The sequence below is a fragment of the Hyperoodon ampullatus genome, assembly GCF_949752795.1.
Source record: "Hyperoodon ampullatus genome assembly, chromosome: 1".
Lineage (NCBI taxonomy): Eukaryota > Metazoa > Chordata > Mammalia > Artiodactyla > Ziphiidae > Hyperoodon > Hyperoodon ampullatus.
Genome location: NC_136914.1, coordinates 171,692,952 through 171,709,618, shown reverse-complemented (window position 1 = coordinate 171,709,618; position 16,667 = coordinate 171,692,952).

Sequence of the window (16,667 nt, the reverse complement as noted above, 5' to 3'; positions counted from 1 at the left end):
CCCTTTGAATTCCTTTGAATTCCAGCTCTCTAAGATTCTTTTTTTTTTTTTTTTTTTTTTTTTTTTTGCGGTAGGCGGGCCTCTCACTGTTGTGGCCTCTCCCCTTGCGGAGCACAGGCTCCGGAGCACAGGCTCAGCGGCCATGGCTCACGGGCCCAGCCGCTCTGCGGCATGTGGGATCTTCCCAGACCGGGGCACGAACCCGCGTCCCCTGCATCGGCAGGCGGGCTCTCAACCACTGCGCCACCAGGGAAGCCCTAAGATTCTTAATTATTTTAGATCTTTGGTACTTCCCATTATTTTTCCCTGCTTGGTCATTAGTTTATTCGGGACTATTCTACATAAAAGAAGTTGTGAGATGACTTATATTGCAAAAATAATTATTGGCATTTTTCAAAAAAAACAAAACAAATATTAAATGCACTGAGCACACTAGGCTGACTGTATTGACTTGTTTCCTTATGGACTGTACTAACACTAAATTATTGAATTTTCAGGGTTGCATGAGTGATGGCCAGTTGACAATGAAGAGAAACAAAACAGTTCTAACTATTCTGATTCTGTCAGGTAGTAGTCTGGAAGGCCCAAGACTGTTTTTTCTAAGTTTACTTCTATTTTTATAGAACTACCATTTTAATATTTGCCAACAGATTATCTTTTGGCAGTCAGCTGTTGGTAATTGTATTGTAATCACCTGTTTACTTCTGTTTCTCTAAGATTCCATCAGGGGCTTCCCTGGTGGCGCAGTGGTTGAGAGTCCGCCTGCTGATGCAGGGGACACGGGTTCGTGCCCCGGTCCGGGAAGATCCCACATGCCGCGGAGCGGCTGGGCCCGTGAGCCATGGCCGCTGAGCCTGCGCGTCCGGAGCCTGTGCTCTGCAATGGGAGAGGCCACAACAGTGAGAGGCCCGTGTACTGCAAAAAAAAAAAAAAAAAAAAAAAAAAAAGTAAGATTCCATCAGTTTACTGATGACAATTCCTGGGCCTTGCTTTCTTAACGTCTAGAAAAGTATGCAGCAATAAATACACTCACAACAAATATTCTGGAATATATGAATGAATAAAAACTGACCACAATCGAAAATTAAGTTTAGTTCCTTCTAGAACAGTTGTGTGCTAATGCCAGAGTTAAGCTCACTTTGAGCGACCTTATCACTAATACCTTTCAGGACTGTTTGATTGGATTCTCTGCACAAATAAATCCTGCCCACATAATTATGTTGACTCCTGAGCCCTCTAGAAACAATGATCCTAACATATCACTAGTTTTTATTAAAAACTTTGTGGAAAAGAGTATCACATGTCCCTGCATAGATTCAAAATCCCATCTCAAAAAGTCTAGTGCACATTTCCCCTCAAAAGTGAAACTTCTCCAGGACTTCCCTGGCGGTCCAGTGGTTAAGACTCTGTGCCTCCCCTGCAGGGGACACAGGTTCGATCCTTGGCTGGGGAACTAAGATCCCATAGGCCACATGGCGTGGCCAAACAAACAAACAAACAAAAACCTTAAACTTCTGGGCTAATTGTTAACTATGGGCTTGTGTTCAGGTGATGCTCTAGAAAGACAGAGAGACAATCTGAGCTAAAGCTGTTAAAAACAAGCTTCAGCATGACTCAGAATGTACCATTTAGTAAGAGGAAGCTCTGCAAACTAAGGCTGGAATCTTGCATCTAGTAATGAATATGCTGTTTTATAGTTCAAAGCAGATTTAAAATATTAAAGTCAGTATAATAAAATTAAAGCGAGAAAGGAGATTAAAATGTGTATAATTATGTCTTTCAATGACATGAGAAAGCAAAATAGCATAGTGCAAAGTACCTGGAGTTCAAAAAAAGACGGTTTCATATTCTCATCTAGCCAATGGCTTTGGGTAATCATTCACTTGTTAGTACTGGCTTTGTTTTCCTATCTATAAATGTGCACAGATATCTTTATATTTGTTTTAAAAATTTTATAAAATAATATAAATAGAAAGCTTTAGGAAATGCCCAGCATATAGGAATTACTCAAACAGTATAGCTCATTGTTATAGGTTTTAGAGTTTGGTACATTTTTTTTCCCCATCTCTGTCCCCAGGACTTTATACTTTTAGTGATTGCAGTTATAGTTCCTATATGACCTTGATTCCTATCATGTATCATTTCATGGTAGACATTAGGCTGATTGGGGGGGGGGGTTGACATAGTCTTAAAAATAATCATTTTTAATAATTTCAAATACTGTCTCTAGTGAACATGGGTTCTTGATGGACCTGTAGGCTTTCTAACTCAGGTCTTTAGAAGTGGCTTCTTGAATAAGGGTCACTAAGCCTTCACTAGAAATAGCTGTTTGTTCTTTCCATCTGCACTTGATGAAGAAGTTGTGGTGTCTTTTTTCACTGATGTGGATTTTACCATCATTATCCATGCCTCTAACCTGTGGCCTTGATTACTATAATACTCTTGACTTTGGCTACTTCTGAGTTTTGGCTGGTGAGGAATGCAGCAATCTATTTGCTTGTGGGTAGCCACCGCAAGAAGCATATTGTACCAGTGTTCCATCATAAAATACAATGGAGCTGAACTTTAATGAAGCCACAGCAAGGTTGAGTATATTTGAGGAACCAATTGAATATTTAATAAGCCTAAATGGAAAAGAGGTTTGTTTTTTTTTCTTTTTCACTTCTCACACTATTTTTCCTAGCAGTGGTTGAACAAAACACACTTAATGAAAACACCTTCGCTGAATGTTGTCATTTCCAACACCATAGTCATTACATAGCAGAAAAGTTAGATTCACAGCAGAGCTTAAAGGCCCCTGTTTTCAAGCTCAGCCCAAAACGGTTGTTAAGAAGCCAAGGCCACCATAAAAAGATATACATCCCTGCCTTTAGGTGCTGGCACCATCTTTATGGAAAGTGATGGAGCAAAACACAAAAAGTGTCCAGCAATGAGAGAGGGGAGCCTACCTGCTACATAAACAAGCAAAAAAAAAAATTTGCAAAAGTCATGTCATGACATTACCCAAGGCATCTAGTATGCAAGATGTGAGAAAAGATATTCATGATGATAGTCAAACAAAGGAAAAGAATAAACAATTACCTCACTTCAGGCACTCTTCAGACATGCCTACACATATACAGAGTATATATTGTTTATTAGTTCCCATACAATACACACACACATATGCACATAAAACACAAGCAAATATATATCTCTTTCTTTCAACTGACACCCCATTTCTCCTTTTAAGATGTATTTGGAGCCATTATTGTATTATCCAAGTACCTTACTTATCTGGAAACATTTCACCAAATCTTATTTCCTAATTGTACCTTCTTTTCTAATAAAATAAAAATATCATGATCATATCAGCCACCTAGTTTCTGCATATTCTTTTGTAGCTAGTGATGCTCTGCTGTATTAGTGACTGGAACTGACTCAGAAGAAACTTGGATTTAGTGCATCCAAAAGTTCATTAACTCACATGTTACAAAGGCAAATTTTACTGAATTAAGTTTAGCCAACTTTCAAAAGCCTGTGAGCAGATAATTCTAATTATGATTAGTTATAAGCAGATCCTGCTTTCATGAAGATTGACAGAACATGCTGCAAAAGGAGGTTTAGGAATGGAATACTAACTCAGCCACTAGTTGGCTGTAAAGCTAGGAACCTGGAGGTAGAATTCCATAGTGGTTAAACAATGGTTCTGGTGTGAGATTAACCACAAATTCAGGCTTCCCTGCTCACTGACTGTGAAAGTTTGAGCATATTACATAACTCTAAATCTCCATTTTCTTGCCATTAAAGTGATGCTATTAAGTAGACCTATCTCAGAGGTTTGTTGTACCTATTAGGTAAGATAATTTCACTTATGGGTCTACACTTAGCACTCAATCATCTTAATTATTAGTGTTTATATCATTGTGTGTGCAACGAGAAGGGTATATTATTTTCCTTTCTACGTCCCTCCAATATCAATACTAGACTCAGGAGATCAGGGAAATAAATTAGTTACACTGTTGTTTGAGTGATTGATTTGTTTCCTTTTTTAAATTTATTTAAATCATTCAATGTTTACTGAGTGCCTGCTATAAGCAAAGAACTGATGTGTTTTGTTTTGCTTTTTTTTTTTTTTTTTTTTTTTTTTTTTGCGGTACGCGGGCCTCTCACTGTTGTGGCCTCTCCATTTGTGGAGCACAGGCTCCGGACAGGCAGGGTCAGCGGCCATGGCTCATGGGCCCAGCCGCTCCATGGCATGTGGGATCCTCTTGGACCGGGGCAAGAACCCATGTCTCCTGCATCGGCAGGCAGACCCTCAACCACTGCGCCACCAGGGAAGCCCAGAACTGATGTTTTAAGATGAATAAGGCAGAGTCTCTGTCTGTAGGAATCAGGTCTATGATCTCAGGGAAGATCCATAGGTGAACATGAATTACAGTAATGTTCGTTTTAATGGAAGACTGCACCTAACACAGTTGTGGGATTGGATGTGGAGGAGGGGTGAAGAAGTCTCAAAAAGAAGCTTGCACCTCATCTACATTGTAGATGTAAGAAATGTTACAACATTTACAACAGGAGAGGTTAACTCTTCCACAGGTTACAACAGGAGAGGTTAACTATTCCACAGAACTTATTTTAGAGTTGACACTGAGTGAGGTTACATGCCATGGACACATAGCTGAAGAACTGGGAAGTCAGAGTTCCTTCTTTTACTCCAGAGCTTTTGCCTAAAGCCATGTTTTCCAAGCCACATACTGTGCTGTTGTTCATAGATCTCAAGGTTAGGAATTGGGCCACAACCTTCAAACTTACATTCTGGAAAGCAAGGCCCCTAAGGCAGAGAGACAGCCCATCTGGGGAATGTTGAAAACCCTATAATTTCCACCCAACCCTACAGCAATATTTGCCTTTCATTTGATAGTAAGGTGGCAATTAAAAGAAAATGTGTACGAGAAGCGGGCAAAGGCAAAACATGAGAGACTCCCAGTGAAAAAGGGAGGAAGCATATGGTCAAGGTAATTAGCTTCTTTCTGTTAAGTGCAGGCACATAATTGAGAGCTGCATATACCAATCTGTATATTTCTGACCTTTATAAGAAACTCACCTAATAGCTAGCTTTGACTTTCAATAAAAGTGTCAGAAATATTATAGGTCACTATTCTACCTTACTTTGATAATTTCTTCAGCATAGCTTTATATCAAGACATTCATTTATATATCTATCCCCAATCCAATTGGACATCACTCAAGGCAACATGTAATTTACTTCTTTAATTGTAAGTCCAACATGTTTTTTCACTTCACTAAACAGTTCTTCAATTCCAAGCAGACACTTACTTGATGTTTTGCAAATTTAACTCAGTTCTGATTCTATTTACCTGGAAACAGTGTCAGATCCCACAGCTTAAGGGCTCAGTCCCACAGGACTACCCCTGTTTCAAATGCCAATTGCAAGTTCAGCTTGTTACCTGTCCTGACTGATTAGCTATAAATTGGAGGTTCCCATGACCCCTTCTTTGGTTTCCATTAACTCCCTAGAGCTGCACATAGGACTCAGGAAGCCAGTTTACTTGCTAGATTACTGGTTTATTACAACGAACCTTAAAGGATACAAATAAACAGCCAGATGAAGAGATACATAGGGCAAGGTCCAGAAAAGTCCCAGACACGATATCTTCTATCCTTGTGAATTTCAGGTGTACCACCCTCCTGGTGATGCTGAAAGCTTGGCCTCTGTACACCAGTACCAATATCGAATCTCTTTGGGTGAAGTAGAAAAGAATAGCTTTATTGCTTTGCCAGGCAAAGGGGGACACAGGGGGTTCCTGGCCCAAAAAACTACATATCTCAACCCGGGAGGATTTGATAAGGAGTTTTATAGCAATGGTTCAAGCATGGGGTTCCTGATAAGATTAGGGTGTATGCAGGGCCTGCACTCCTCTAATCTGGTAATCTTCTTGATGAGCTTCTCTGGACCCTTTAATGTAGCCTCAGGTGGTCTTCCTCTGGTATGAAGAATGCTGACATCTCTCTTCCCTTCCTTCCTTCCTTCCTTCCTTCCTCCCTCCCTTCCTTCATTCCTTCCTTCCCTTCCTTTCTCTCTCTCTCTCTCTCTCTCTCTCTCTCTCTCTCTCTCTCTCTCTCTCTTTTATTCTTTCTTTTGCCAAATGCTTTGTTCCTAGGGTGTTACAAGCAACACAGCACATTCTTCATGCGTCTATAGGGAGTATGTTAGGATACCACTTTTTTCCTAGAAATCCCAACCATTTGTTTGTTGTTTTATCAATCCAACTAACAATAAAAAGAATAAGAGGAAAAAACCAAATTCCCAATTTATGAATCTCTTAGGTATAGGTAAGAATTAGGACATAATTATGCATGCTCAGGACTACATAGACTTGTGAATTATGAGTTGCCCCAATGTAATAAAAATTTAGTGGCATTTTGTCTTACGTTGTCAAAAAAGTAAACTTCTGGCCTACTGACTAAAGTTTGATTTATGTTGTCTTCCTCTTACTTTTTACAAAAGTGAGAAATTGCAGAACTATCTTAATGTTTCAAAAGATTAATTGTCCATAACACCAATTTAGTTTGCATGAAGTCTGAACAGCTGTAATTATGCTTACCTTCCCTAGTGAATAAACCTAAGAAAATAGTTCTAGGTTACAAATTCCATCATGTTACATTTAAGAGGCCAAATTAAATACAATGAAACCTGCTTATTTCACTCTTTTCCTGAGTGCTCTCCTATAGTTCACATTCAAATTTCAAAGCCTTAGCAAAGTTTCCAAACTGCTGGGTTGCCAACATTTAACTTATTTTTTTCTTCTCCACATTTTTGAAAATTTGTTTTCTGTGTTGGTAATTATTTTTTGATTAATATCTTCCTTTCCAATTGCACATAGTCAGCTAATAAAAAGACACAAGGAAAAGTAAGATAAATTTACATTTCAACTTCTCCTTTTAATCATAGGTTTTGAACTGACCTCAGTGATGTTACCTGAGGTTATCCATTTCTTCACAAAAACTGTAAAATTTTAATCATCCTAAGGTAGTACAGTTGAAAATACTAGCTCAAAGTTAATGCTAGGAGGGTAGAATTTTTATGCCTGCTCATTAGTGAGTACTTTAAATATTCACATAGATATTATTCTCTCTATAATTGACAAAATTATTTTTGATTAAGTGTTTTTAATTATCAAAGAGGGGTTTTGGGACTTATACCATTTAAAAAATTGTTCTAATGTCCTTATAAAGGAGAGAAAATGCCAAAACACTATGTATTCTGTTCCAGAGGCAGCAAGATCAAAATATACTTCAAATGTTTCAAGGAGGTTTGCTTCCTAATGTTTTTAAACTCACTTTCTTCTTGAGGCTTATATTCTACATAATGGCTCCTTTTAGCTCTGTTGGTGCAAAAGGAAGAAGAAAAGATGTGAAAAGAACAGGAAAATGGAAATGTAGACTTTAGAATATTTATACCTTAATAGATACCAGAATTAGGCATCTGCCAGAATAAACCCAAAAGTTTAAAGGTATCTTAGAGATTAACACAGAAAGTTAAGAGGTCTCAGCATTACTTAATGGGAGACAATCTCAGAGAAATATGTATATTACAGAGTTAAAAAAGACAGCATTTGGATTCCAGTTTTTCACTTAATGTATGATTTTGAGCAAGTTATTCAAAATCTCTGATCTTCATTTGTCTTGTTTTTAAAATAAATATAATAATATTGTACAAATATTTATAGGGTAACTTCCAGCACCAAATAATATCACTTATCCTAGAACTACCCATGCTACCCCCTCCCCAACATTAAGTGTAGAGTTTTGTACCTATGTTCATATGATTTGATCTTGTCTTCCCTGGGAATACAGAATACATCACCTATCCCAAGTTGAACTAATATACTTTTATTCCTGAGAGGTTGGAATTTAGTCTAAGGCTCTAAACTTAGTCTGACTTAACTGTTGGAATAAAGTAATATAAAACAACCATGTTTTGTGTGCAGGAAAGCAGAGAAAGCCATCTAAAGAGAGAGACAAATCAAGTAGACATTCAGTGAGAGGTGCTTGTGAGAGACCAAGGGAGACTGGAATGGAGGATATGTGTGTTCTGGATGATTATCTGTGTCAGCCAGACACAGATGCAATATAATGACACATATAGTTAAGATCCATATCCACTAGTGAGTGACCCAAAAGCAAAAGGGGATATCAGAAACTAGGAGGTCCTCTCCAAGGAGTGAGCGGTTTGAGCCCCCATTGGATACTCCAGTCCTGGGTAACAGGGCCTGGAAAACAACACCCCCTCAATGAATTTTGGAAGCCAGAAAGGTTTACAACCTGGAGGACCAGAAAGCTGTAAGAAACAGAGACTCTACTCTTAAAGGCACATGCCCAAACTTATACACTCCTAGTCCCAGCACAGAGGCAGCAGAATGAAAAGTGCCTGATGCTCTAGCTGACCTGTCAAGACTACCCCAATATGCCCCTCAGCTTGCACCAGGCTCTGGCTCCAGCTTCCACATGTCAAGGCAATGACCCTTGACATACTCTGGCAAAAGCTCTGGGCAATGCCTATTTCAGTTCCAGCTTTCCCACCAAAGCCATAGGGCACATTCAGTCAACAAAGGGCTGCTCTTACATAATGACATAATTTCAAGACTGGGAGAGATAATGGCTTTACTTAATTTATAGAGACAAACACAGAAAACAACAACAACAAAAAATGAGTAGACAGAGAAATATGTTCCAAACAACAACATAACCTCCCCCAAAATAAAAAAACAAAACAAAACAAAAAACGTTATGAAACTGAGATAAGTCATTTACTGAATAAAGAGATCAAAACAACAGTCATAAAAATGCTCACCAAACTCAGGAAAAGAATGGAGGAGCACAGTGAGAACTTCAACAAAGAAATAGAAAATATAAGAAAATAACCAATCAGAGCTGAAGAACACAATAACTACATTAAAAAATACACTAGAGGGAATCAACAGAAGATTAAGTGATACAGAACACATGAACAACATGGAAGACAGAATAGTGGAAATCACCCAATTAGAACAGCAAAAAGAAGAAAGAATTATTTAAAATGAGGATAGTTTAAGGGACCTTTGAAACAACATCAAGTGTTGTAACTCATACTATAGGAGTCCTAGAAGGAGAAGAGAGAGTGATAAGGGCAGAAAACATATTTGATAAAATAATGACTGAAAACTTACTTAACCTGTGGAAGGAAACAGATATCCAGGTCCAGGAATCACAGGGAGTCCTAAATAAGATGAACCCAAAGAGATCCACACCAAGACATCATAATTAAATTGATAACAGTTAAAAATATAGAGAGACTCTAGTGGGTGTTAGAGAAAAATGACAAGTTACATACAAGGGAACCCCAACAAGGTTATCAGCTAATTTTTCAGCAGAAACTTTGCAGATCAGAAAGGAGTGGTGAGATACATTTAAAGTGCTGAAAGAAAAAAAACAAAAAAACTCCCACTACAACCAAGGATACTTTACCTGGCAAGATTACCATTCACAACTGAAGGAGAGATAAGAGTTTCCCAGACAAGAAAAAACTGAAAGAATTTATCATCACTAAATGGGTCTCACAAAAAATACTAAAAAGCCATCTTTAAGTGAAAAATAAAAGGTCATAACAACAAATCAGAGAGTATATGAAGAAAAATATCTCACTGTTAAAGCCAAATATATAGTAAAGGCAGTGAATCAAACACGTAAAAAGCTAGTATTAAGGTTAGAATACAAAATTCGGGTGAGTGAAGTAAAAAATATAGAGCTTTTGGATGTGTTCAAACTTAAATGACTATCAAGTTAAAATAAAAATAAATATAAATATAATATATTTTGTGTATATATTTGAACCTAATGGTAACCACAAACCAAAAGCTTACAATAGATACAGAAAAAAACAAAGAGAAATAAATTAAAAAATAATACTAAAGAAAATCATCAAAACACAAGGGAAGAGACTCAAAGTAGAAGAACAGAGAAGTACAAAACTACCAGAAAACAATGAACAACATTGCAATAAATACATACCTATCAATATTACTTTAAATGTAAAGAGACTAAATGTCCCAATCAGACAACAAATGGTGGCTGAAAGTATTAAAATAAACAAACAAACAAAAAATAACAAAGCCTATAAGAGATTCACTTCAGAGCTAAAGATACACACAGACTAAAAGTGAAGGGATGAAAAAAGATATTCCATGCAAATGTAAATAAAAAGAAAACTAGGATAGAAATACTGATACTGGACAAAATAGACGTTAAAACAAAGACTATAACAATAAACAAAGAAGTACATTATATAATTATAAAGAAGACTATCCAAGAAGAAAATATAACATTCATAAAAATATTTGCTCTTAACCAAGGAGCAACTAAATTTATAAAGGAAATATTAACAGGCATACAGGGAGAATCTGACAGTTATACAATATTTGTAGGGAAGTTTAATACCCCATTTACATCAATGGATAGATCATCCAGACAGAAAATCAGTAAATAAACTTTGGCCTTAAGTGACACATTAAATTAGATGGCCTTAATAGATATGTATAGAATTTTCCATCCAAAAATAGTAGAAATTACATTCTTTTTGAGTGCACATGGAACATTATCCAGGATAGATCACATGCTAGCCCACAAAACAAATCTCAATAAATTTAAGAACTCTAAAATTATAACAAGCATCTTTTCAATCAACTGCAAGAAGAAAACTGGAAAAAACATTAACACATGGAGACTAAATAACATACTATTTATAAAACCTATGGGTCAGGGACTTCCCTGGTGGTGCAGTGGTTAAGAATCCGCCTGCCAATGCAGGTGATATGGGTTTGATCCCTGGTTTGTGAATATCCCACTTGCTGTGGAGCAACTAAGCCTGCACACCACAACTACTGAGCCTGTGCTCTAGAGCCCATGATCCACAACTACTGAAAGCCACTGCAATGAGAAGCCCACACACTGCAATGAAGAGTAGCCCCACTCGCTGCAACTAGAGAAAGCCTGTGCAGCAATGAAGACACAAAGCAGCAAAAAAAAGAAAAAAGAAAAACCTATGGGTCAATGAAGAGAGCAAAGAGAAAATTAAAAACAAACAAACAAACAAAAACCTTGAGGCAAACAAAGTTAGAATCACAACTTTCCAAAATCTTTGGGACACAGCAAAATCAGTTCTAACAGGGAAGTTTATAGTGATACATGCCTACCAGAAGAAACAAGAAAAATACCAAATAAATAATCTAATTTTGTACCTAAAGGAATTAGTAAAACAAGAACAAAGCCCAAAATTAGTAGAAGGAAGGAAATAATAAAGATCAGAGTAGAAATAAATGAAATAGAGACTAGAAAAAATAGAAGAAAATAAACAATAGAAAAGATCAAGAGAGCTGTTTTTCTTTAAAGATTAAAAAAAATTGATAAACAGACAAACTCAACAAGGAAAGAAGAGAGAGGGTCCAAATAAATAAAATTAGAAACGAAAGAGGAAAAGTTACAACTCATATCACAAAAATACAATCATTAGAGAATAATATGAACAATTATGTGCCAACAAACTGGACAATGTAAAATAAATGGATAAATTCCTAGGAACATACAATCTTCCAAGATTGATTCAGGAAGAAATAGAAAATTTGAGCAGACTGAACACTAGTAACTAAACTGAATCAGTATTCAAAAAACTCATTCTATTAGGCCAGCTTTACTCTGATACCAAAACCAAACAAAGACACTACAAAAAATGAAAATCACAAGCCAGTATCAGTGATAAACACAGGTTCAAAAATCCTCAACAAAATTTTAATAAACCAAATTCAACAATAGATTAAAAGGATTATCAAGTGGCATTATTCTAGGGATGCAAGGATGGTTTAATATCTATTAATCAATCAACATGATACATCACATTAACAAAACAAAAATAGAAATCATACTATCATCTCAATACACGCAGAAAAAGCATTTGACAAAATTCAACATTGATTCATGATAAAAATTCTTACCAAAGTGGATATAGAGGGAACATTCCTCAACATAATGAAGACCATTTCTGACAAACCCACAGCTAAAATCATACTCAACCATGAAAACTAAAACATTTCCTCTAAGAACAAGGATGTCCACTCTGGTCACTTGTATTCAGCATAGTATTGGAAGTCCTGGCCACAGCAATCAAATAAGAAAAAAATAATTACAGGCATCTAAATTAGAAGGGAAGAAATGAATCTGTCACTATTTGCAGATGACAAAATACAAGATATATAAAACCCTAAAGATTCCACCAAAGAACTGTTAGAACCAATACATGAATTTGGTAGATTTGCAGGATACAAATTAATATACAGAAATCTGTTGCATTTCTATAAACAAATAATGAACTATTAAAAAGAGAAATCAAGAAAACACTCACATAAAAATGAATAAAGTACTTAGGAATAAATTTAACCAAGGAGGTGAAAGACTTGTAGTCAGAAAACTATAAGACATTGATGAATGAAATTGAAGATGACACAAATAAAAGGAAAGATATTCTGTGCTCTTGATTGGAATAATTATTATTGTTAAAATATCCACACTACCTAAATCAATCTACAGATTCAATGCAATCCCTATCAAAAAACATATGGTAATTTTCACAGAATTAGAACAAATAATCTTAACATGTGTATGGAACCACAAAAGATCTTGAAGAGCCAAAGAAATCTTGAGAAAGAAGACAAAGCAGGAATTATCCATCTCCATAACTTCAAACTATACTACAAAGCTATATTAAACAAAACAGTATGGTACTGGCACAACAACAAACACATAGATCAATGGAACAGAATAGGTAGATCAGAAAAATACCCATGCGCATATGTTCAAATAGTCTATGACATAGGAATGAAGAATATACAATGTGACAAAGACCATCTCTTCAATCAGTGGATTTTGGAAAACTGGACAGCTTTATGCAAAAGAATAAAACTAGGCTATTTTCTCACACCATATGCAAAAATACTCAAAATGAATTAAATACTTAAATGTAAGATCTGTAACCATGAAACTCCTAGAACAAAGATAGGCAGTATGCTCTTTACATTGGTCTTAGCAGGATTTTGGGGGAATATGTCTCCTCAGGCAAGGGAAACAAAAGCAAAAATAAACAAATAGGACCAAATCAAGCTAAAAAAACTTTTGCACAGAGAAGGAAACTGTCAACAAAATGAAAAGGCAACATAGTGAATGGGAGACGTTTGCAAATGATATGTCTGATAATAGTTTAACATCTGAAATGTACAAAGAACGCATACAACTCAATATCAAACAAACAATCTATTTAAACAATGGGCAAAAGACCTGAATATGCATTTTTCCAAAGAAGACATACGGATGTCCAATAGACACATGAAAATATGCTCAATATCACTAATTATTAGGGAAATGCAAATCAAAATCACAGTGAGATATCAGCTTACACCTGTCATAATGGGTATCATCAAAAGGACAACAAACAACAATTGTTGGCAGGAATGTAGAGAAAGGGCACCCCTCATGCACTGTTAGTGGGAATGTAAATTGGTGCATCCACTAAGGAAAACAGTATAGAGGTTCCTAAAAACAATTAAAATTTGAGCTACCATTCAGTGCAGCAATTCCATGCCTGGATATTTATTATTTATTTGAAGAAAATGAAAATACTAATTTGAAAAGATATATGCAGTGCAGTGCTCATAGTGGCATTATTTATAATAGTCAAGACATGGAAACATCCTAAGTGTCCATTGACAGAATAATAGATTAAGATGATGTCACACACACACAACACACACACACACACAGTGGAGTATTACTCAGCCATAAAAAGAAGGAAGGCTTGCATTTGTGAGAGCATGGATGGACTTAGATGGTATTATACTAAGTGAAATGAGTCAGACAGAGAAAGGCAAATACTGTGTGTTTTCACTTATATGTGGAATCTAAAGAAAAAAATAACAAATAGAACAGAAACAGACTCATAGATACAGAGAAAAAATAAGTCTTTGCCAGAAGGGAGGGGTATAGAAGTATGGGTGAAATAGGTGAAGGGTATTAAGAGGTACAAACTACAAATTTTAAATTAAATAAGTACAGAAATGTAATGCACAGCACAGTGAATATTATTGTAATAACGTTGTATGATGTGTAATCTATGAAAATATTGAATCACTATGTTGTACACGTGAAACTAATATAATATGTAAGTCAACTTTACTACAGTAAAAAATAATAAAAAGTATATAAAATTAAAAAAATATTAAAAAGTATATAAAATTTAAAAAATAATAAAAAGTATATAAAAATTTAAAAAATTGTTTGCTTGGTTATTTTCTGGGCTGAAAGATATCTGACAAAATTTGTAGTTGATTTTCCATAACTCCAGAAAACTTTTAGAAAGAAATCCTTTGCATGTTCTTATGTTAACAAAAGCTAACATTAAACTGAATTCTTGCTATGTGTCAAACATTTGTATAAGCACTTCACAGTGCAGAAACTGTAGAAACTTACAGTTTCTACTTAGTTCTCTTAATACATCTATGTGATATATTTTTTAAAAATTTCCTGACGTTTCAGTAGAGGATACAGGGTTTGCCAATATCATAGAGTTAGTGGTAGAGTCAAGACTTGAACACAGGTAGTGTGATAGCAGAGCCTACTTTCTTAACCACTATTCTATAGTCCCTTGAAAAAAAACACAATAATAACTCTACTAACTATAGCAGTTATCATAGATGTATTGAACACTTATTATGTGCCAAGTTATTGCTAAGCCTATATTTATTTTTTTTAATTTTATTTATTTATTTTTGGCTACATTGGGTCTTCGTTGCTGTGAGTGGGCTTTTCTCTAGTTGAGGCGAGTGGGGGTTACTCTTCGTTGTGGTGTGTAGGCTTTTCACTGTGGTGGCTTCTCTTGTTGCAGAGCACGGGTTCTAGGCTCGCAGGCTTCAGTAACTGTGGTTTGTGGACTCTAGAGCACAGGCTCAGTAGTTTTGGTGCACGAGCTTAGTTGCTCAGTGGCATGTGGGATCTTCTGGGACCAGGGCTCAAACCTGTGTGTCCTGCATTGGCAGGCAGATTCTTAACCACTGTGCCACCTGGGAAGTCCTATTATTCTATTTAGGTTCCAGTAATGTAACAGAACTAAAGTTCTATCATTGCAAATAATTTTAAAAGAAATTTCATATAGAAAAACATACCTTAGACCTTGTCACTCCTCTCTTATTTAATATATTTAAATATTTAATATATTTCAGTCCTATTGAAACTAACTTAATTTTAGTAAAATATGACTTACATCCTACCCCTGACAAAAAAAGAATTGTTTTGATAAGATTTCAGAATACTGGTTAGATAATATTCCAACATATTTTAAATTAAATGTTATTCCAAAAATTTAAACAATAAATTTCATTTATCCCTTGATATGATATTTTCCAGCCTGCTGTGGTAGACAGATGGTCCTGATATCTATGTTCAGCTTCATGACCCAGATGATGCTGGTGAAATCTCATAACCTCTCCAGGCCTCCAGTCCATCATCTATAAACTAATGGGAGTTAAAATAATGACTACCAGGTTTCACTTTGTCTCATGATTCTATTCAATTGGCCTTGGCTGCCTGTAGCACGGGATTTTGAAGAATTTTGAGCTGTATCGAGATTCAGAAGAAAAACCTGCCATGATTAATAGTAAGGCAGAGTAGAAAGAAATGGCTCTACAATTACAGGGCATTTGCACAAGATTTCTGCTTTACCTAAGGTAGGTAAATTGCAGTAACAAAAAGACTCAAAAATATATACTGGCTCAAACAAAATAGAAGTTTGTTTCTCAGTCTCATGACAGTACAGGACAAGAGAACAAGTTGGTGTGATGTCCCCTCCCATGCAGTAGTCTGTGACCCAGGCTGGTGGACATTATTTCAGTTCTAGCCAAAATGGAGACAAGCTGTAGAGTGTCACCACATTGGACATTTTTATAATCCAGCTCTGAAAGTGTCATCCATCACTTCTACTTTCAACTGTTTAGGTACCATTTCACCTGGTCAAATCCAATTGAAATGGAGTCTGAACTTGTAGTTTCTCTGTGTCCTTTGCAAGAAAACAAAAATATGGATTTTGGTGATCAGCTGTCTCAATACCTAAAACACCTTTCAATTTTAATATTCAACTTGGTTTCAATTTAACACATTCTCTTTTATCTATTATGTTATAGATTCAAGTCACAGGTCTTCTGGGCCGTGGATTTCAGGATTGGTTTCTTTATCTCTAAAGTGGCAGTAATAACTGGCAAAGTGACCAGTTGTTTATCTCAGTTGGTAAGCATAGGACATTAATAAGCCTTGGGTGAGTGTTTCAAAATCAATGTTAATAGTCTATCTTGATTCTAGTGAAATAGTTCTCTAATTTTTCATTGAAATATCAACTTTGGAGTGTAGGCGCCTCATCTATCTTGCTGTTCAATGTATACCCAGCAATTACAACAGTGCCTGGCACATAGAAGATACTCAATGGGTATTCATTGAATGAATAATCACTTAGATTATGTAACTATGATCATATGTAATAAGTTCATGGAACTATCCTTTAAAACTATTTGCTATAAAGCACTAAACAAATACAC